Here is a 21,452-nt window from a genome sequence, read left to right as displayed (position 1 = left end):
ATACCCCACCAGCAATTCTTAGGGCCTCCTTACTGTGATTTAGCAGAAACCTAACATACTGCTCAAGAAGACTTAGGACTACTCCTTACCATACATAGAACAAGATCATTCTGGCCTCTGAACCTTTGTTCCTTTGCCATTGGCTGGAAGTGCCCTCCACAAATGGCAAATCGTGTTTTCAGACTGTACAAGTCTTTTTTTCTCTCAAAGACTTTACTGAGTGCTTCACTATATGAATTGAATTGCTATTATATGTGATGCTTACCTCACAACACACACAAAAATAACTGCTCTTTCTTATATTAGTGTTTTTCCTCCTGGAGAACTAGATGAATGTTATGTATTTCTCTTGATTTCCTTTTTCTTTATTGCCTAGCAATATATTAGGAACCTAGTAAATTCTTAATGCCTATAGTGTGACTATTAGCAAAATCCTTTACCAAAGTATTAGCCATTCAGCTTGCCAGTTTCATGGATCTTTTAGCATATCCTGAATTCACTTTATTGATGTTTATTCAAAATAGTTATTACTAGCCAGGTCACGATCTCGTGGTCCGGGAGTTCGAGCCCCGCGTTAGGCTCTGGGCTGATGGCTCAGAGCCTGGAGCCTGTTTCTGATTCTGTGTCTCCCTCTCTCTGCCCCTCCCCCGTTCATGCTCTGTCTCTCTCTGTCCCAAAAATAAATAAACGTTGAAAAAAAAATTAAAAAAAAATAGTTATTACTTATTTACCTCTCCATGTGGCATATTAAACTTCTATACACTCAGAAATGACCTTAACATTTTACCAGCAAAACAAAGTAAGTTATAAGAAATAGAAGAACAGATAAGACAAGATAAGATAAGATAAGATAGCTAAGATAGATAGATAAGAAATTGAAAGGGAGTGGATAAGAGTATAGAGAAGCAACTGGCAAAGTTTCATGGTAGTGCTACAGAAAATAAAATCCAGCTTCAGGTAATAAATAGTCCCTAGTTGGAGCTATTGATGATTAATAAGAAATAGAAATAAATAAGACGGCAGATCTTGCCATCAAGATCTGTCATATTTCTTGAACCTAAGAGGACTTGGGCTGTACACTAGGAGCTTAGGTGACATAGACTAAGATATGTGACAGAAGCATGCCTGAGGTGTTACTGGTAGATATTTGTTCCATTTGTATACCCAGCATTTTTTTTCACCTCTGGTAATAGAAGTCAGTATTTCCTGGGAGGAACTTTTCTAGGTGGTATGAGTATGCTGGCTTCACTATGTCTCCTCGAGTAGGAGCATGGAAGGAAAGCTTCCACAGTATGATTACCTAATTCTCTTTGCTACACTGATTGCTCTAGAGATGGACATGTGACCACACAGAGTTTATCAGAACTCTGGGGGACAACTTGGGTACTGGAAATTAAAGGATCCGTATCCTTCTGAGATTAAGGGCATCAAGGACAATATAAACTAGGGGTATGGGGCCTGTCTTTACTATCACGTAGAAAAACCTAACTGAGAGTAGAAAACAACCTAAGAGAAAACATTACCAAGAAATGTAGATCTTGGGAATTCTGATGCCGAATGCCAGCATTCCTGCTACTAGCCCTTAACGTTGGAATCTGCATTTACCCAAGACAACAAATTTCCCTTTCTGTTTAACTAGTTTAAACTGAATTTCTGTCACTTTGAAAGAGCAAAAGAACATTGTATTTGTGGGTGGGATAAGAAGAGAAAAATCAGAAAAATCTCTCATAATTTCCCTTTCTCCTACTCACTCCAAAACTGAATGGGACTGAAAATCCATACTTTATGATTACTTGCAAAAAGTATAAAAGAAACTCTCAGAGTCTGGATTTCACAGGAAAAAAAACAAAAACAAAAAGAAAAAAAAAAAAAAAAAGAAAGATCCCAGCTAATACTTGACAGTAACAGCTGTACTTCAATAGGATCATGTAAGTACTCTCAAAGTTTTCTAAATACTAACTCCAATAACTCACAACAGCAGCAATCTGCTATCCTCTGCAAGAATCAGTACCAAGAAGCTATCTTTGATCAGTTTTTCAGCATAGTCCACTTGCTGAAGAAAGCATATTTGTTTTTTTTGTGGTGTGTGTGTGTGTGTGTGTTTTCCAGCCAGAGACACAAGAACAAATGCTGCTCACAGAGAGGTAGAGAGATGCTGAGCAGATAAAGTCAGTTCTTCCAGCACAGAGGAGCAGCAGTGACACTAAGATATTGCCCTACCCAAGCTACAAAATAAAGATGAGAAACTGTGCCATAATCTAAAACAGATTAAGAAGCATATCAAAGAAAACAGAAAGGGAGAAAAGGATAACAAGTTTAAATCCCTCAGAATATTCTCAAAGAGAAAAATAACAAGAATAACAAAGCCCTGCCTACAGAGATTTCTCGAGAGTGGACTCTGGAAATAAACTCTCTAGAGATACTGAGAAAAGTAGCATTGGGTTTTGAATAGTCTTCTTGTTTGTTTTAATTTGAAAGATACAGTTACTTAAAATAGAAAATGATTAGTCTTGAAGTTCAGCATATTCTCTTCACTTGTGATGCAACTTCATTCTCACAACCAAAGATTAAGGTAGAAAACTGAAAGGGCCACAGAATTAACTGTTGCTAATGTATTTAAACCCTTCTCTCAACCTTTATCAGTATGGATGAAACTTAAATTCTAAGGCTACCCTCAAAGAAGTATCAGGGTGAGAGGTCTATACCCATAAAACTTCCCATAAAATAGAAATGGATGGAGTGAGTGGTAGGGAGAGGACCATAGAGAGAAAATACAAGTACCCAAAGAACCTAGTATAGGTCCCTGTATATCTAGAATACCAAGTATAAAAGTTTGACACATATTGAATTTCAGCTGTTATTACTTATGGAGATCTTTCTGTGGGCCAGATCTTTTGAAACCATCTTGACTTCCATTTTCAGCCAAGAAGTAATAGAGACCAGAATTCCTCTTTCAAAGACACACCAAAAAAAAAAAAAAAAAAAAAAGACAAAATAAGTGAAACAACAGTTTGGAAGATACTGAACATTGGGTAATGAAGAATGGTGATTCTTCAGCCAAGAAGTAATAGAGACCAGATTTCCTCTCTCAAAGACACACCAACGAAATTGACAAAATAAGTGAAACAATAGTTTGGAAGATACTGAACGTTGAGCAGCGAAGAATGGTGATTCCTCAGATACAAGAGACAAAAAATAATGAGGAAAGCCCTACAATTGTTCCAGCTTACTGCTTTGAGATGGTAACTAAGACTGTGGTGTAGGGAAGTGAACTCCAAGCAGAGTGTGACTGATGCACAGAGGTGAGAAGATGAAGTGGAAAGCCCAGGGAAAGCGAGATGGTGAGATTCAACAAGACAGAGACCCAAAAGTAGGAAGCTGAGAAGGGAAGGAGGGGGTAGAGAGAGAGGAGGTGGGAGGGAGGGAGAGAGAGAGAAGAGGAAACTTGAGATCTGCACATTGAGAAACTCAAGAGACAGACTGGGGAAAGAATCACCCAAAAGAACTAAAGGTAACAGTGCCTGAAATAATGTGAGAATAATTAGCCCTAGACTGAGCACTGTGCTGGTCCCACCTAAAAAATATTAAAAGACTAGAAAAAATCAAAGCATTTTCAAGTAACTTAAATACATCCGAGAACAAGACTCAAGATCTTTATAGAAATACAAAAGTATCCACTAATCAATTAAGTAAAATTGACAGTGTATTCTACTTGTTGAAAAATTACCTGGCAGGCAAATAAGCAGGAAAATATAACCCATAATGAGGAGATAAATCAGTTCATTAAAACTGATCTTACACAAATGTTAGATAGATGATAGACAGATAGATAGATAGATAGATAGATAGATAGATAGATGATAGATACTCTTTTACACATATAGAATACAGATATGAAAACTGTTTTAATGCCTTATTTGGTCATTCTGTCTATCTGTTCATATGCTTAAAGGATTCTAAATGAACTTCTAAAGACTAAAATTATAATGTATCATGTGGAAAATGAAAAAAAAGTTAGGTGCAATTAAAAGTAGATTTGGGGCTCCTGGGTGACTCAGTCAGTTAAGCGTCCGACTTCGGCTCAGGTCATGATCTGTCAGTTCATGAGTTGGAGCCCCGCTTGCAGCTCTGTGCTGACAGCTCGGAGCCTGGAGCCTGCTTCGGATTCTGTGTCTTCCTCTCTCTCTTTCCCTCCCCTGCTAATACTCTGTCTCTCTCTCTTTCTCTCTCTCAAGAATAAACAAATATTAAAAAATTAATAAAAGTAGATTAGATGTTATAAGAAAGTATGTATTCAATTTAATATATAGCCATAGAAACTATCCAAAATGAAACAGGGAAAAGAGAATTCTTAAAATGAAGATAGGACCAGTAAACTATGGGATAGCTTCAAACAGTCTAATCTTTATGTAACTGGATTCCCCAAAGGAGAGGAGAGAGGAATAATTTTTAAGAGATTGAGAGCCTTATGGAAAATTTCCTAAATTTGGTAAAAGCTATAAACTCAGAAGTTTTCATTGTCCTCCTCACACCAAATAACTGGTGTCTTGTGCAACACCACTTATCCAGTTTTATGACTGGATGGGCAACAACTCAATTCTGACACTGTTTACTTGGAGTTAGTGTCAGCTCATACAAGTTTAGGGCTCAGTCTTACAAGACTGCCCCCTCCCCACCACTGCAGATACTAGTCACAAGTCTGAGGCCACCAACACTTATAAATGACTGGCTATAATTGGGGGTTCTAATACACTCCTCCTTGGATTCAAAATTTGTTAGAACAACTTGCAAAATTTAGTGATGAACTATACTTATATTTACTGGTTTGTTATAGAGGATTCAGATGAACAGCCAGATAAAGAGGTACATTGGGCATGATCCAGAAAAGTCCTGAGCACAGGAGCTTGTGTCCCCATGGAGTTGGGGTACACCACCATATGGATGCACTCACAAACCTGGAAGCTCTCTAAACCCCATCAACTAGGGGTTTTCATGAGATGTTCATTATGTGAGTGTGATCGATTAAATCATTGGCCATTGATGATTAATTCAATTTCCTTTTTTTAAAATGTTTATTTTTGAGAGAGAGAGAGAGAGAGCAAACGAGCAAGTGAGTGGGGAGGGACAAAGTGAGAGACACACACACAGAATCTGAAGCAGGCTCTGGGCTCTGAGCCGTCAGCACAGAACCTGACATGGGTCTCGAACCCACAAACCATGAGATTATGACCTGAGCCGAAGTCCGATGAGACCTAGGCGCCCCTAATTCAATTTCCAGCCCCTTTCCCCTAGAAAGAGACTGGGGGATGGAGTGAAAAGTATCAAACTTCTAATCAATTTTTGGACTTTCTGATGACCAGTTCCCAACCTGAGGAAATACAGGGGCCCACCAAGAGTCAGTTCATGAGAACAGAAGATGCTCCTGTCACCTGTATCACTCAGGAAATTGCAAGGGTTTTTAGGAGCTCTGCTAGTAACTGAGGACAACAATCTCTCTATGATACCATGCCCAGAGACCAAAGTTCGATGAAGTTCAAGCCCAAGAAAGATGAAAATAAATAACTATCCCAAGGAACATCATAAACAAATTGCTAAAAACCAGCAAAAAGAGAGAAACATCCTAATAGCAGCCAAAGAAAAAGGATACAGTATAAATGGAGGAACAAAGACAAGGACTGCATTTTTTTTTTTTGTCAGAAACTATGCAAGCAAGAGTATGATTCTATTTATATAAAATACTAGGAAATACAAACTAATGTATGATGACACAAGTTGTGGTTGCCTGGATGTTGGAGTATGGGGGATAGGGGAGCTGGAGGGAAGGATTACAAAGGCTCATGAGACAATTTTTTAGGGCAGTGGATATGTTCATTATTGATTGTGGTGATGGTTTAGAAGTTCTATTCATATGTTAAAACTTACACAATTATATTTAAATGTGTGTGGTTTATTACATGACAATTATATCTGACTAAAGTTGTTAAAGATAAAAATAAAATATGCATTAAATGACCAGTTTTTTTCTCATAATCGATACAATACCATGCAAAATATTTAGTTCCTTGTTTTATAGCTAATGAAATAAATCAAGCAATGTTAAAAATATTTGCCCACAGCTAGTTAAAAAAAAATCTAACTTTAATGGCTATTCCCATTATTCTTTGTTGTCATACAGATAAGATAAGCAAATTCTAAAAGATCTTTTGGACTGTAGTAAACAAAAATTATAGGCATAATATATTGTCATTGAAAGTTATACTAGTGAAAAGTAAGCTCCTAATGGCAGAGATCATATTTTATATCTTAAATCCCTTAATGCAGCTTAATTTTATCCAGTAAATAATTAATAAAAGAAATGTATAAGTGAATTAATGAATGCAAAATTAGTTGTGTATTATATTTATGAAAATAGGTTGATCTATTGTGTGTCTGAAGATAGGAAAGAGAATAGATGGTCTATGTGCAGGAAAAGGGTATGAGAAGAAAACAGACATGTAAAATGTATAAATGCCAATCATGCTTCCTTATAATCTTATATTAAAAAGATTATGTTTGCAGATAATTGAAACCATTATCACCTCAGTTTCTACAATTATTACCTCCCAAGTAGTCTTCTGTCTTCTACTTATCCCTACTCAATTCATTTTCCAGACAAAAGTCAGAGAGATTAAACCATCAGCAGCTAATATCACTTCATTGATAAAACCCCTCCAATGGTACCTCAGTATACTTAGAATAAAATAAAAACTCCTTACCTGTAGAAAAACCATATGTGAACTTCTATTCTCCATTCTCATCTCACACTTCTCTTCCCCTTACTGGCCTTCTTTCTGTCCCTCAAACCTTCCCCTTCTTGTTCCTGCCTTGGAGCTGTTACAGTAACCATTCCCTGTGCCTGGATCATTCTCTCCTGAGTCTTTACATGGATCGTCCTCTATGATATTAAGGTCTCAGCTTAAATGGCCTTTTGAGACCATCAAATCCCACTCATCCAGTGACTAGGCAGTCTCTATTATGTCACTCTACTTCTGTGGTTCTCAACTAGAGATAACATGACCCCCCGAAGGACATTTGGAAACATGGGAAAATTTTGGAGAGAGGGTACCTAGTGGATAGAGGCTGGAGAGGCCCTAACTGTCTTACAGGGGACAGGACAGCACCCTCTCACACAAGGAATCATATGGGTCCAAATATCAGTAGTGCTAAATTTACTCCATTTTAATTCCATGCTCATCATATATAAATTATCTAATATTCTCTTCTGTATTTAGTTTTATCTTTTTTTTTTTTTAACACTTTGATAGACTGAAAGTCCAATGGGAACAGGAATGTTAGGTGTGTGGTTCATCTTTATATTCCCAGCTCTTAGAGTAATGGCTAGCACAGAATGTTTTGTCAATAAGTATGTACTGAGTGACTGAATGGCATTGAATGCTTCCTTTGAAAGCATTCTATATGACTTGTGGAGTATTTCTGCAAATGACCCCCATCGTCAGCTGAAGGCATGTTTTCCCCAGAGTATGTTTGAGACTACAGGATGGGGAATCAACTTTCTATATAAGTTTTAAAAAAGAAAAGTGAATGAATACCAGAAATCTTCAGGGAAGGAAAGCTGCCAAGCACACATGATTTTTTAGTAAAATTCTGTTCATAGCTTGGAAATAAATCTACTTTCCTAAATCTCTGTCAGGGTCAATGATTTGTGTTTAAATGTGCAAACTTATTGCATCTGTGATTTCTCCTCTGTTGTGCTATAAATAAATTAACACTTTTATCTAATCTGACTTGCTTCCACCTGTTATATTTGGAAGGCTATTGCAGTGCTAGCTGATGTTTTCTCTGAAGAAATGACTGTTGACCTCACTGTTCCAAATAAAGGCAGTAGTTTTAGCTGTTGATTTCCTGCAGGGAACGAGTTCACAGAAAGCAAGAATTGTGAACGATGGTGCTCACATTTAGGCAGATTATGACCAAAGCAGACATTCCAAAGTCATGAAAGCATCTATCTAGTAGCTTTCTTAAACAAACAATTGAACAAAACCTGAATCTACTTTATTTTGCCTAACATCTCCCTCTCTCTCTAGTAGTTGCTTTGGTATGACAAACGTACCAAAGACTAAAATCATGGCTGTTGAAATTACGTAAGGTAATTTGCTTAGACTTACAGGGAGGTAGTGTGAGGACTTGATTGACATTAGGCCCCTTAAAGAAATAGGTACCGATAGGTTTATATGTTTTACTTCTTAGTTAAGTGTTTGCATTTTAAGCAAGAGTTTCTAGGGGTACAAAAGTGTTCAACTAAAAGGATAATTAATAGTAGCAGGAACTTTAGGCATGAGGAAAACCAGCAGTGGATATGTTTGATAATTGGCAAAGCTTTTGGTGCCCATTATAGCATTTCACCATGTATATGCATGGCTCATTTATACACTTCTCTCTGATTTAGCTGTGTAGACACAGGCATTTATGGCTTTAGAGAAGTTTTATTTTCCTCCTATTGCATAGAGGTAGCACCGATAGAGTCAATAGATTGTGTCACTTATACTGAGCCAATATATTCCGATCACCAACCAATATATTTCTCCATATACTGTCACAATATTATACAATAGAAACACTTGCTTTATTTGTTTAAAAAAAAACACATTTAATTGCTACTGGAGATCTATCATCTTTGCATTCATTTTTCTTCAATTTACTTGTCAGTTTCTTCTTATTTTCTCTTATAGTCATAGAGTAATATCTAAAAATCAAAAGGAGAATGATTGTATCCCATCATGTACCTTTATCACAATGACCTTTCAGCTTAGCTTTCTTCTTCTTAGTGAACAGGTACTACATGAGGTATAGTCATCATGTTGAGCACATGCTCCCTTAGGGTTCATGATATTATATTTTGTATCACTAGAAATTTTTGAATCCTAAGCACTGTAAAGTTTTTGCCTTTCTCGCTTTGGTCTTGACATTTCAAAATTAGCAGGGTCTACTTAGTCTTCCCAGATGTTGGAAAGATATGGGAATGCAATGTTGATATAAGGTTTCTCCATCACTGGTAGCCTGAAATCTTCAGAAGATGATGGTAGCAATTGCTTTGCTTCTATTTTTTTATATTAATTCCAGATCCACCAAGAAGAAGGCAGAAGGCATTGGGGTGGGGGGAAGAGGCAATGATGGTCAAACTCCGGAAAAGCCGGGTAATTCATTACTTTGTATATTCATTCTTGCTTCGTTCTGTCATTCTTTCATCCAATTACCTCTCATTCTTTAACTTAAGAAATGTAATGAACATTTATATGTACTAATAAGCCAGAACTTTTGAATTCCTTAATTTTCTAAGTTCATGGCTATAGGGAGAGTAGGGAGTTAAGAACAAAATCTCTCATTAAGCCTTATGTGTCATCATGTTGGTTCATTTCAAGAAAGTCTGGCCCAAATGATACTTTTGCAGAAAGCAAAGGTGTAATGTGTTTGGGGCAAAACTATGAAGGATTTTAGAACTCTTTCCCCAGACGGTGGCACAATTTTACTATCTCAAACTCTTCTAAAGTACCTTGTAACACAAATTCTTACTTTATCCCTTTTCCCAGCACCAATCTCAAATATGAGGTAAGAAGTATTTTTTTGCTCGTAACAGAAAATCTTATGGATTTTTTTTTTCCTGAAGTCCTGTAAGAGAGATCAAGGGATTGGTACAAATAGGCCTACTCTTAAGCGTACAGAAAGAGATACCTAGTTTACGGGGAAGAGAATGTAGTATAAGAATAGACAGAGAGAAACATGTAAAGGGGACAGAAAAGAAATAATGAAAGGATTACTGCTTTGATTTTTTTTTCACATGCCACAACTGTTTTTTTTTCTTTGTTTTTTTTTTTTTTTACAAAAATAATAGAATGTATTTTTTTTTTTTTTTTTAGTGACAGGTCTTATATATACCCTGTGATACCTTATGTGCTGTATAAATAACAGAAATGAACATTCAGAATTTGTAAAAGTTGGAATGAAAAGTCAACCAATAATAAGAGGCCATATGTCAAATTTCAAGCATTTTAAATATAGTTAGTGTCCCTGAACAGACAAGATCTGCCGTTTCTGTCTTCGTATACCATCTGTACTAGATTGCTAGGGCTACCATAATACAGTACCTCAGACTATATGGTGCAAGCAACAGAAATATATACTCTCACAGGTCTAGAGGCTCACAGTCCCCAGTCAAGGTGCTGACAGGTGGTTCCTTCCGAAGGTTCTGAGGCTTCGAAGAAGGGTCTGTTCCCAGCCTCTCTCCTTGGCTGGTAGAGGGCCATCTTCTCGCGGGTGGCTTCACAGCATCTTCCCTCTGTGCGTGCCTATATCCAAATTTCTTCATTTTATAAAATACCTGTCATATTGGATTAAGCCCCCCCCCCACTTTAACTTACTTTCTGCTTTAACGACCCTATCTGCAAATGTGATCACATCCTGAAGCACTGCAGAACATATGTATGACTCTTTGGGGTTACACAATTCGGCCCATAGTATGCAACGATGTTAATCAAAAAGCATTTATTGAAGATTTTTTTTTTTTCTGGAACAAAGTACTATTTGATATGAAGTGCAGCTTTAAAAAGTAGTGGTAGATTAAATCTTTGTCCTTGATGAAAATATTAAAATGTATAGTTTTTAAGTTTTATATGTATATTAAATATATGAGTGATGATGTATTTTAAAATATAATAGAGTGATGGCACATAATTAGTATTAGCTCTACAGATCTACATAGGCACTGGGCTGTTTCAGATGACAAAACAGTGTCCATAACTGGAGTTGACTCAATAAGAGTAATACTAGGAACAAAACAATTTCTATTTTGCACGATGCAAAACTAAGGAACAAATATGTTGAAGGACATATACAGCCATACAGTGAGTTACAGGCACAGTGGAAGCGTAAGCAGTATTTCCTGATACCCAGTCGAATCTTCTGTAACTGCAGCTATTGTCACTTGGAGAAGACAGTTTTATTAGACTATAGCATATGTTGACGAGTTCATTCAGGTAAGTTACAATACTTTCAAATGGAACATAATAGAGGTTTCACATGGTGTAGGCCAGTAACATATGGCTCCGTTCATAGAGACGTAAATAATACATAGCAAGTAATGGATTCAAGCTGGTCAGAACAGAGCCTAGCTACAAACAACCTGTAAACAACAACAGCCGGTTCCTTTTGCAAGCACTCCCTTTTTGTAATTACCCCTCTGGAAGAAAGTATGTGTGTTAAGGGTGGGGCTGGAAAGGAGATAGAAGGGTAATTCTTCCCCAGGATAATGTAAATTTTGTTATCTCACTTCCCCACCCCACCCCCCTACCCCGTTTAAATGCAGAAATGAAAAACAATGACTAAACTTGCCATTGCAGATTGAATCACTATTTTCCAGGGAAAATGCATCTCAAACTGCCAAATATAGAGAGGCCAGAAAAATAGTCACCTAATCCAAATGGTGTGATGGCAGTTAGAAAGCCTTTGTTAGTGCTCTACTGAATGAATAAGATCCCTTCCTGATAGGGATAGGCATATGAGTTGTTTCTTTTACTTTAAACTATTAAAGTGCATTTCAGGCTCTGTAGGGTTTGGTTTAACAAAATCAAGTTATGTTACGAGATTTGACAACATAATTTTTACTTCTTCAATACAAATACTATAGGCATTGAACAATACATCGTATTTTCAGTTTTATTTTCATTAATTTTATCAATAAAAATGTTCGTTTTAATTTTATTAGGATTTTGCACAGGGCTTTATACATATTTTTGCATTCAGTGCTCATAATAGTGTTATGAAGCTGATATTGTTTTCTTTGTTCATATGACAGAACTGACCCCGAGAAAGGTTAAAAATGTTGACCCAGATCACACTAAACCTAGTGCATTTACTACTCCAAAGCCCACATTCTTAATTACTTCCCTCTCTATTACTGTCATAAAATATCTTTTTTTTTCTTTCTTCTTTTTTTATAAGACCATCCATATGAACACATTTTGCAATAGGTATGGGTATATGTCTACTTCCTCAAAATGCAAAATGACTTTGAGAAGCATCACCATGATTAGTCACTTAAGTACTCTTTGATGATCTCTAAGTGGTGTTCTAATTATTATAGCCTTCCTATTAGACACCATGCTTCTTTGTTTTCTGAATGCTGGGCAAACATTTCTGCTTGTACACAAAGTAAGATATGGTAATATCCCATAGGAAATCATCTAATCTATTTGATTTTAACACAGTTCTGTTCCATTATATGTAATATAGCTATTTTCCAAATAGCTTTGGATATCCTGATCTGCCTACATATTATGTAATGATCCTCAAAACACCATTAGACATAGAGACATCAAAAGTATATTTTCCTTTATCTTGGCTTGAAATTTCCTAGCTTCCTTGAAAAAAAGAGAAACAGTTTATAAGATCATGGATCATAATATCAAAGCAAATTAGGATGTCAGAAGCAGAGCCTTTCCTGGTACTAAGAGGCACAAAGACTTTCTCTCATGGGTACTCAGAAAGTCAATACATTGATTATAGCAGCAGGGCCTCAGTAACTTTTCTGATAAAAATGTAATAGGAAGTTTCTTATGGCCTTTCTTATAATGTCCGTCAATGAGGATGGGTGCAGTAACACCAAAGCAAGTTCTTGTAAAGGAAATTCAATAGGAACCAAAATAAAGCAGTGAGAGTGTACAGTTTTTTTAATATACCAACTTACTCTGAAAAGAAAATTTTTAAATAGCTAAAGAAATGAATGGATTTCCTTCAGGTAATCTTTTATGAATACTATTTCTGTATGTGAACTTGTAATAATAATTAAACACCAAAGAAGTCAAAGTTCTATTCTCTGGCCAGACCTTAGAGTAGAGAGTATATTATTCACAGAAAGCCCTAGGTCACAAAGCTAATATAATAAGATGCTAAAATGGAACCTTCAGCTGAAATCCTAAGGCAACAGATAGCAAAATGAGGTGTAATTCACATCACCTCTATGGAACTTCTAAAATGTGATTAACCAAGAACCAAATTAGAATATTCGTAGAACTCTCTCCTTCTCTGTAGGACTGAAAGGACTGGAAAAGAGGGATTTTGATGTGAGTTCCTAAGAGAGAGCTGTGTTATATGCTCTACCTGCTCACAAATATTTGGGATTGCAAATCTTTTTTAATTGGACCATTTTAGTGGATGTGTAGTAGAATATCAATATGCTTTTGTCTTTAAATTTACATAAAATAATCACTTCTTGCAGTACAAAAATTCTATGGGTTTTGACAAATGCATCTTCATATAGCCATACCCACAGTCAAGATGCAGAGCAGTTTCATGACTAAGAAATTCCAAACTCCTGTAGTCAACCACCCTCCCCTCTCCAAACCCTGGCAAAAACTGATCTGCTCTTTGCCTCTACAGCTTTGTTGTTTCTAGAATGTCTTATACATGAAACCATACATGTAACCACCTGACCCTAGTGTCTTTCATTTGGTAAAATGTGTTTGAGATCCATCCGTGTTATGTATATATGAATAATTTGATTGGCAAATGGTATTGCACTATATGGATGTTCCCCAGTTTGTTTACTCATTCACTGGTTAAAGTGACTTTTGGGTTGTTTTCACTTTTTAGTAATTGTTAGTAAAACTAATATAAACATTTGTATGAAAGTTTTTGTGTAAACATAAGTTTGCATTTTTTTAGGATTGAGATTGCTAAATAACATAGTAAAATGCATGTTTAATTTTATGCAAAATTGGTAAACTGTTTTCCAAAAGGACTATTTTATTTTACAATCCCACCAGCAATATAGGAGAGCTCCAGGTACCCTGCTTCCTGTTAGCACTAATCAGTGTTTGTTTGTTTGAAGCCATTCTAATACATATATAGCAAAATGTCATTTTGATTTTTTTCCTAACATTCTTTTTTTTTAATTTTTTAAATGTTTATTTGTTTTTGAGAGAGAGAGAAACAGTGTTTGAGTTGGGGAGGGGCAGAGAGAGAGGGAGACGCAGAATCTGAAGCAGGCTCTAGGCTCTGAGCTATCAGTACAGAGCCCAACAGGTGGGCTTGAACTCACAGACCCTGAGATCACGTCCTGAGCTGAAGTCTGAGGCTTAACGGACTGAGCCACCCAGGTGCTCCACTTTTCCTAACATTCTTAATGACTAATAATGTTCATTATCTTTTGACATACCTATTTACTATCTAAGTATTTTTATTCAATAATGTATCTGTTTAAATTTTTTGTCCATTTCTTTATTAAATAGATTGTATGTTTTTACTGAGTTTGGAGAGTACCTGTATATTTTGGATACAAGTTCTCTAATATGTAATTTACAATGTTTTCACCCATTATGTGGGTTTCAATTAATTAATGGTGTTTTTTGCACAGCAAACATTGTTTACTTTTGATGAAATTCAGTTTATCAACACCTTCTTATATGGCTTGTGCTATTAGTATCATATCTAAGTACGCTTAGCCCAAGATTCTCTCCTTTGTTTTTTTCTAGAATATTTATAGTTTTGTGATTCACATTTAAGGCAATGGTGATTGTTGAGTTACTTTCTCTATAAAGACGTGAGATATGGATCAGAGTGGACAATCTTGCCTTGCCTCTCATTTTGGATGGGAAACTATTTACCCTTATATCATAAAATATGAGGTCAGACGTAGGGTTTTCACAGAAGTTTTTGTTAGGTTGAGAAAGTATCATTCAATTCTCAGTTCCCAGAAACGTTTTATTTCATAAATGAATACTGATTTTTTCAATGATTTATCTGCATCTAGAGATACTCATATTTTTGTTGTTGTTCTTAATATGGTGAATTACATCGTTTAATTTTATTTCAGTTGTACAACCAGCCTTTCAATCCTGGGATGAACCATATTTGGTTGTGATGTTTTATCATTTTTAAATATTACTGGATTTGTTTACTCAATATTTGATAAAGTATCTTTGTGTCTATGCTTATGAGGGTTTTTTTTTCTTTCTTTTGAAATCTTTAGTTTAGACATTAAGGGTAATGCTAGCCTCATAAAATGAATTGGGAGATTTCCTCCTCCTCCATTTCAGAAAGAATTTGTATATATGGTATTCTTTCTTAAAATTGTTTTAATGTTTATTTATTTATTTTGAGCGAGACAGAGACAATGCAAGTGGGGAGGGGGAGAGGGGGAAGAGAGAGAGACAGAGAGAGAGAGAGAGAGAGAGAGAGAGAGAGAGAGAGAGAGAATCCAAAGGAGGCTCCATGCTCAGCAGGGAGCCCCATGCAGGGCTCCATGTCAAAACTTTGAGATCATGACCTGAGCCAAAATCAACAGTTCCAACGTTCAACTGACTGAACCACCAGGTGCCCCTCTTTCTTACAGTCTTAATAAACATGACCCTTTAGTTTTCTTTGTTGGTAATTTTATAAATTACAAATTCAATTTCTTATTATTGGATATATATTGAATATTCAGATTTACTATTTCTTCTAAATCAGTTTCAATTTTTGTGCCTTTCAAGGAATTTGCCCATTTAATTGAAATTGTTGAGTTAAATGGTAGGTAGTTTTTCTTAATATTTGCTTAGTGGCCATTCAGTCGTTCTTATAACCATAGCAATGTTCTCTTTTTCATCTCTGAAACTTGAAATTTGTGTTGTCTTTCTTTTTATTCTTTATCAGTCTAAGTTTCGTACATTTCAATGAATTTTTTTGAAAGAGTAGCTTTTGGTTTCATTAATTCTATTAATTGTCCATTTTTAATTTAACTGATTTTCACTCTTTATTATTCCCACGACTTCCAAAATCTCCAGTTATTTTTTTCAAATGTTTTGAGATTTCTCCCGATGCATGTACAGCCTAGTCTGAAGTAAAGACAAGGAAGCACATGTTGATTTCTCTAGTGTTTTGTTGTTGTTGTTGCTGTTGTGTTGTGTTGTGTTGTGTTTTTTTGTCCCTATATGTTACTTCTCTTCAGAACTCTTTACCACTAGATCCAGCTCCCGTGGCCTGCTGGAACTTCAGTCTTTCTTCACTCAACTCAATATTACTAGGCTCTGGTTTTCAAAAAGTTCTCTTAAGTCTAGGGTCTGAAAATTGCCTATGTATACAAGTTATGGAGATCAATTTGGGGCTCACCTTATTTGCTTCTGGGATCAGTCTTGTGCCGCCTATTGTCTAATGTCTGAAAGATGTTTTATGTATTTTACCCATTTCTCTAGTGGTTTATGGCAAGAAGGTAGGTCTGATTTTTGTTCCTAAATGTACGTGGAAGCAGAATTCCAGAGTTATTTTTTAATACAATATTTTAAAATATTCAAATTTGTGGGACACCTGGGTGGCTCAGTCAATTGAGCGTCCAACTTCAGCTCAGGTTATGATCTCGCAGTTCGTGGGTTCTAGCCCCACATCAGGCTCTGTGCTGACCACTTGCTCAGAGCCTGGAGCCTGCTTCAGATTCTGTGTCTCCTTCTCTCTCTGCCCCCTCCCCCACTCATGCTTTGTCTCACTCTGTTTCTCAAAAATAAATAAATGTAAAAAAATATTCAAATATTCAAATTTGTTACATTTTCACCTGTAGCACTACAATTATTTTCACCTGACCAAATTTTTCCAATTTTTTCTTGAAGCTTTAACAGCACAATTATAACAGCATAGCATCTATATTTACTTCAAATATATTTACTATTATTACTTTACTGAAATTGCCTGCTTATACTTTTGTTTCCATAATAAATGATAAGCTCTTTGAAATGGAAACAGTTTTATCCACTGGTCAGTGATCTTGGCACAAATAATGTCATTTGAATGGAAGGAGAGAAGCCAGGCAGGAAGGAAGGAAACTATTGTGAGCTGACTTAAGAACTTTCCTTTAGTACTGTCTGGTACTAAATATGCATAAATATGCAACAAAACAAATCAAAACGCTGAGTTTTTATTTCCGGGGTTTTGTTTGCTTCTGAAACCTCTGTTGCAGTCATTTCAGTAGGCAGCTTCTATAATTTATCTGCCCATACACCCTCCTCTCATTGCTTCTTCAAACCCCACTACTTTTGTGCTCTAACAACACCCCTGAATCACATTCCCTGTTAGATTTGCAGTACATTCTCCTGAAAATTACTTGCTTCCAAAGGAATGTCTTAATTAAGTTTATTTTTCTGAACTTCACTCATATTTTTCAGAGGTAGTAATGAGCTCAGCAACTTTATCAATTTGACCATACATTTTCTTTTCCCGCTATCTTTGGAAATTATAGGCAAATCACAATTTGTATGTGCAAAATAATTGCAGAGTCTAATGAAGAAGTGTGGTAGGCGGAATAAAGGCCCCCAGAGATGTCCATGTCCCAATCCCTGGAACCCGTGACTACATTACCGTACATAGTAAAGAGACTTTACAGATGTGATTGAAGTTAAGAACTAGAGATGAGAAGATTATCTTGGATTGGGCAGATGGACTCAGTTTAATCACATGAGTCCTTAAAACTAGAACAGGAAGGCAGAAGAGCTGTTCAGAGAGATGCAACTGGAGAAGAAGCAGTGGGCATTCAAAATGGAAGAAGACTTGACCCACCATATGCTGGCTTGGAAGGGGCTATGAGCCAAGGAATGAGGGAGCCCCTTGAAGCTAGGAATAGCCCTCCACCAAGGAAATGAGAATCTCAGTACCATGAACAAGAAACTTAATTCTCCCAACAACCTGAATGAGCAAACGAGCCTCCAGAAAGGGATCCTGCACTGCTGACACTTTGATTTTAGTCCAAGGAGACCCTATTTGAGTTTTATATTGTTGCTATAACAAATCACTACAAAATTAGTGGCTTAAAACACTTCTCTTTTATACCTTTATGGTTCAGAAATCTGGATCTCACTGGATTAAAAGCAAAGTATTGACGGGATGTGTTCTTTTTTTTTTTTTTTCAGCTCTAGAGAATCAATTTTTTGCTGTCAGCTGAGAGCCATTTCCAGTTTCCAGAGGACAGAGTTTTCCTTTGCTCATGTTCCACTTTCTCCATCTTCAAAGTCAGCACTAGTGTCCTCTCATGTCACATCTCACTGACCCACCCTTCCACCTGCTACACTTAAAGACTCATGTGATTAGACTTAGCCATCCATTATAGTCTCTTTATCTCAAGGTACTTAACACATTTTCAAAGTCCCTTTGTGCATGAAACCTAGTAGAGTCACAGACCCAAATGCTGAGGACATGAATGTTTTTGGAAGATCCTTTATTCCAATTACTATAGACCTGTGCCGGACTTCTACTCTACAGAAAATAATAAACTCATATGGTTTTAAACAAGTAAATTTGTGGTCTTTTGTTATGGCAGCTACGGAAAAAGTAATACAAGGAAAACTAATGATTCAAAAATTAAATTAGCATCCAGATAGTGCTTTATAGTTCTAAGAGGAAGGACAACACACATATGCCCTAATTTAGTTCTTACACTAAGCATTTTCATTATTACCATTTACAAATGAAAAAATTAATGCAGCATTTCAGTGGGATACAGATCAGGCACGTAGGTTTTGGAATTCTGAATTTCATATTGTCACTAGGTCCATTAACAAGATATTTAATGTCTTTAACCATATAGAGTTTTATTCCATATAACAGAATCTACCTGATACACGTATCTAAGGTTAACTGAGGAATTCATAATGAAAAGCATTTATCATGGTACTGTACACATAATAAAGAATCAATAACAGGTAAATATTATTATTTTTATTGCTGGTGTCATGGTTAATAATTATTGGAGTAAGAAAATTAATCTGCTGGAGAAGGTAGAGAAAATGAAATGTTATATTTTATGGAATTTCTATCATGTTATCTTTCATTAATGATATAGTCAACAAATGTCACAAAACCCATATTAAACATGGAATAAGATGTAGCCTTTTATATCACAGAACTTATAATATAACAAAAACAGAATTAATTTAAGAGTTCCTAATAATTAAGTAAACAATAGCAAGCATGTATTTGCCACATAATATTAGTGCAGGATTTTTTGTTTTATTTTTGAAAGTATGTAACATGGAACTATTAGATTGAGTAGTGACTAAATCAGGAAAGGTTTCTATGAGGAAATATTGCTTATTCAGAGACCTGAAAGATGAGAAGTTATCAGGGTGAATTGGAAGATAAAGTATCCTGGCAGCAGAAAGATGAAACGTCTAAGGAGACAGCAGGCTAGAAGGACCTATCCCAGCCTGTGATCCCTATCAGAAATTCAAAGTTGAAAGCTATCTTTCAATGATGTTTTCAGACCACTGACTATAGATATATATCCCAGGGATGAACAGTCAATAGATGTGAAATAGGAATATTCATGTAACACTTTAATATTGAAAATAAGTTAGACCCTTCTAAATTTGTTTTTAAAAAGTTTCACAATTTTTTTTTTACCTTTTTATACATGATTGTCTTCATTTTTTACTGGCCAACTAAGTTATTTAATTATGGTATAATATATCAATTTTACCCATACTTTAATTTTCATTTAATATCCCTTACTTTATAATTCAAGTTATACTTTAAAAATTCTTGAATGTGGGCGCCTGGGTGGCTCAATCGGTTAACTGTCTGACTTCAGCTCAGGTCATGATCTTGCAGTTCGTGAGTTCAGGCCCCGCATCAGACTCTATGCTGACAGCTCAGAGCCTGGAGCCTGCTTCAGATTCTGTGTCTCCCTCTCTCTCTGCCCCTCCCCCACTCACACTGTCTCCCTCCCTCTCCCTCTCTGTCTCTCAAAAATAAAGACTAAAAAAGATTTTAAAAAAAGAAAAAAAATTCTTGAATGTGAATAAGGATTTTGTCCTCCCTATGTTTCAATAGTTTTTATAGACACATTTAAATCTAGATTATCTTCATTGTAAGGGTGAAAATAAGATAAAAAGGAAGGAATAGAAAATATTATATTAGTGGATGGAGTCATACAAGGGCATTAGATTGAGCTAAAAAATACTTATAAAAGGGGCGCCTGGGTGGCTCAGTCGGTTAAGCGTCTGACTTCAGCTCAGGTCATGATCTCACTGTCTCTGGGTTCGAGCCCTGCGATGGGCTTTGTGCTGACTGCTCAAAGCCTAGAGCCTGTTTCAGATTCTGTGTCTCCCTCTCTCTCTGACCCTCCCCCATTCATGCTCTGTCTCTCTCTGTCTCAAAAATAAATAAATGTTAAAAAAAATTTTTAAAAGATACTTATAAAATCAGATTTTAAGAATATGGATTTGAAGACACATGCTGCTTTTGTACCTCGGTACCAGGTACCTCGGCGTACCTGAAATAGCATATCAGCCAACTATCATCTTAGAAGTATAACTCTTCCCTGTGTACAACTTAGGGTCAGCCAGATAAATGGAGAGATTACTTAATCACATGTATTCTAAATAGTACAGGTTTCAATTAACCAAGTCATATTTACCTGACGGCAAGCAGTTTAGTGACTAATACAGGCCCAGAGAAGGGAGCCCACAGGAAAAACATTTTTGTTAATTGATAAAGATTTTTGATTTGGAGCACCATACCTAAGTTTCATAATACTTTATTCTTATAAAACTGAATCTTCTTACTAGTTTTCTAACTTCTACAGCTTTATAGTAGTTTTGGCAAGAGAGTAAGATGGAAACAAAAATAAGGTTGACTTTTCAAAACAAACCATTTAATGGGATTTTCCAATTCTCTTTGGTATGCATTAAATGTGATTTTTCAAGACCTGTGTAAGGAGGGAGAAGAGACCCCCCTCTGGAAATTCACAGAGGCCCATTCTTCCCCTGCCATATCTCTGATAATCAGGATCCCTCCTGCCTGAGGAGTCTCTGCTTTCAAACAAATACAAATTCTATTATTTCAAAAAAGAGTATTTTTTTTCAAATTTCATTCATTTGCATATTTTTTACCTGTGATTATGTTTTTATATTTTTACTCTAGTGCTATTTTTAGTCAAATAAGAATGTTTTTCCTAGAATATTAAAAAATAAAGCTAATTTAGTTTTTATAACTACCTAACCCTTAGTTTGAGAATCATATCTTGTTTCTGAGGTTTATCATATCAGTTATATATAGCATATGCAGTGTGCCTCTCGTAAAAAAATGGTAATTTTGGGAAACTGAAATGTGGCAATGGTTTAAGGTATTTCTATACTCTTATCAAGCCATCTGGCTTGAAACCTTGGGAATGAGTATGAAATTTCCCCAAAAGAAAAGCAACATTTAGTTAGGTTAAGTGTCAGGTTGCTAGCTTACACTGTATAAAAGTCAATATGTACCAAGCCATATTAGTGAATTTCATCTACACTGCTAGAAGGTTGTTGAACTCAATTACAGAAATGTGCAGAGCTCTATTTGATGTGTGACGAGGTTAGGAGACCACAATCAATTAAAAAGAACACATGTATATCCTGTTCTGGGGAAACAGTTGTTATAGTATCCCTTGTTCAGTTTCTGCT

The 21,452-nt window shown here is 36.0% G+C and overlaps 1 protein-coding gene across 1 annotated transcript in view; it reads left to right on the top strand.

The window, feature by feature from the left end:
* NEGR1 (neuronal growth regulator 1) overlaps nucleotides 1-21,452 on the top strand; it is an 840,003-nt gene that overhangs the window by 542,309 nt on the left and 276,242 nt on the right. The gene's annotated exons all lie outside the window — the stretch shown is intronic.

The sequence above is a fragment of the Acinonyx jubatus genome, chromosome C1, assembly GCF_027475565.1.
Source record: "Acinonyx jubatus isolate Ajub_Pintada_27869175 chromosome C1, VMU_Ajub_asm_v1.0, whole genome shotgun sequence".
NCBI classification, from domain to species: Eukaryota; Metazoa; Chordata; class Mammalia; order Carnivora; family Felidae; genus Acinonyx; species Acinonyx jubatus.
This window is presented reverse-complemented; position numbering and strand designations above follow the sequence as displayed.